Source organism: Cryptomeria japonica, chromosome 7, assembly GCF_030272615.1.
Source record: "Cryptomeria japonica chromosome 7, Sugi_1.0, whole genome shotgun sequence".
In the NCBI taxonomy this organism is placed as follows: domain Eukaryota; kingdom Viridiplantae; phylum Streptophyta; class Pinopsida; order Cupressales; family Cupressaceae; genus Cryptomeria; species Cryptomeria japonica.
In genome coordinates, this window is record NC_081411.1 from 127587068 (window position 1) to 127589873 (window position 2806).

General features: G+C 38.9%; 1 long non-coding RNA gene across 1 annotated transcript; it reads right to left on the reverse strand.

The window, feature by feature from the left end:
- Positions 1–2554, reverse strand: LOC131072367 (uncharacterized). The gene is made up of 3 exons (XR_009112686.2): positions 2255–2554; positions 448–1973; positions 1–335 (listed from the first exon to the last, which is right to left on the reverse strand). It is a non-coding gene; the product is annotated as an uncharacterized LOC131072367 (long non-coding RNA).
- Between the last annotated feature and the right edge of the window lie 252 nt (positions 2555–2806).

Sequence of the window (2806 nt, forward strand, 5' to 3'; positions counted from 1 at the left end):
TGAAATGGTAACTTGACTTTCCTTGTAAATATAGATTTACCAACAAAATGGCTGGAATTGATAAAGACCTAATCAGGCTTCTCTAGATTTAGGCAAAATCCATCTTCTCTGTAGATCTCATAATTGAGCAGATCATATTGAAATCAGCGGCCTCTTTTTTCCTTTTGCAATTATTCTTATTACTCAACCTGTGAACCACATTTTTCCATGTGTGTTTCCTCCACAACAATAATTCCCAGCCTCAACAAATAACAGATTTAGAGATTTAGAGCATTCTTCCGCCCTATTTATACCTTGCAATAACCCACCATGCACCCACCACTTCTCACGTCCATCTTCTCGTAGCCCAAAACAACACACAAAGCAGTTGAAGATTTGTAGTCACGAAAGCTTCCAGGCTTGCATTGTAAAGGAAATCTCACAAAAAAAAAAAAAAACATGTAATACCTTAGTTATGATTTGATTAAATACATTCCTCCTTGTGAAACGATGTGCTGAGCTGCTAATAACTTAGTAGAGCATGCCTTCTATGAAACTGGCATGGATGCAGAGATTAAATAATTCTTTCCAAAGCTCTCATTTTGGCACAGGCAGGGACACATTTTCTGCATATCCTGCAATCACGTAATTCTATGCTACCACATTTTGCACGCATGTCTTTCAGAGCACATCCACAGTTATGATGGATGTCCCTTCCCGGTTCAAAAGCTCCCATTTTGGCACAGGCTGCGTGAAAATGGGAGCTGCTCACTTCAGAAACCTATTTGCTACGAGGAAAACTTTGGGGCGGGAGAAAACAGTTTGAAAAATTAAACTTTGGGCGGGATTAATGGGGTCAGGTTAAGGCGAAAACAGTCATGGAAAGTTAACGGTGATGGTATTCCAAACGGAAATGGACGGGATTGACTATTAGGGGCCCACAGCACACCTAAGCAGTCAAAGCTTAGTGTGTGCTGTTTAAGCCAGCCCATCCATTTGCGAGGTCGAAAGGACACTGCAGGAATTTCCAAGAAGCTGCAAGTGAATCATAACTCAAATTTTGAAAGTAAGAACATCCAAAAGGAGGGTGCTGAGAGGATGCTACATAGGAGTAGCTGCAAGTGAATGTTGGTATAGGGCATAGAGGAGATATCACACAGAAGACGCGACAAATAGTTACAACAAAGAAAAGAGGTAGCCATGAAGATACAAGTGGGGCTAATGCAATTCCATACATGCTACAAGTTAAGAGTATCACAGCACAATAGCGAGATGCTAACTATGGGAACAGAGGAGCATGGCAGAGAGAAAGTATATAATAGCTGCCAGAAAAGAGCATGAACAAAGATCTACACAAGAGTTGCTACAAGCATATGCAGCTAAAGGAGCTGGCTATGAGGATGCACACATGTTGACAGTAGACACTTTGTAGTTCTACAAGTGAAGGTAGAAAGGAAACAGAGCAATAGAAGAGAGATGCTGTAATCAGTAGTAACATGTGGTATAGGGGTGTTGCAAATTGAGAGCAAAATTATTTGACAAGCAGACATGACAGATAATGACATCAAGAAGCCCACTAATGTGAAGAATTTGTTTGGAGAGAGGACAATGAGAAGTACCATGTAGTTGCAGAGAATAAATTAGACAATGGGTGCTTAACACTATCAATTGATGCTCAAAAGTATGTTGATTCATTTCAGATAGGGTAATAAGCAAAAAAATAAAAAATTGTAATGGTAAGTGACCGAAACTTGTGTAAAAGAATACTCAAGTAGCACAAGAAGCCTTTCTTATCCACTCCCACGTCGACTTCTTCTCCATGCAAAGAGTGCTTGAAGGAAATGGTTAGACAACGGAGACCCCCTGCCGTGGGCCCGACTTACAGTGTGCCGTGCAAACTTCTGATGAATGTAAGATAAATTCGTGTATTCTACAATTATCATCTTCATCAGCAATGGATATTGTAGTGTTCATTTCCTAAATGGTTGTGAAATCTGAAACACACAGAGAATAAAGAAACAGAGAAATATGATATTTTAACACACATAAATTTCTTTATTCATTCAATCGATTACAATTTTGCACACGATCACAAATAGCAATAAACCTCTATTTATAGAGCTGGTAGCCTCTTACAATAAACTATATTCATGAAACTAAAAATGCACCAGTATGCATTATTTTCACAACATTTTTAACAGAAATTACTAAAACTAAATAAATTTAAATTAAACTTAAACTGACTGTCAAATTACATATGATAGACAGAACTTACATTGAACTCTTTGCATGACAGTGAGCCTCATACATCACCTCTCAACAATGGTGTTACTGGTGATTGTATTAATAATTACACTCCGTGGTAGACGTGAAGATCCAGCGATCCACCACTAGGTTTGGGCCCTTTCAAATGAGGATCATCCTGACTGTCGCTTTTGTCAACTTGTTGGAGACAATATTTCTTCCGTCATCATCCCCGCAATCTTGACACTTCTACAATTGCTTTTCTGTCGACACGAGACGAAGAAGTGAAAAGCATTTTTAAGGGAATGAACACTAAAATGGCCGATGAAGATCACAGTGCAAACCATAAAAGGAATCCGCAGATAATTTTAAAATACACTTATTTATCTTGCATTCATCAAAAGTTTGCACGGCACACTATAAGCGTTGTCTAACCGTTTCCTTCAAGCACTTTTCGCATGGAGAAGAAGTCGACGTGGAAGTGGGTAAGGAAGGAATCTTGTTCTGTTCTGAATTGGTCAAATGTTTTCTACTTTTCCTTTTGTCATCTGTTGCTATTCCGCCGTTTGTAACTGTCATGTCA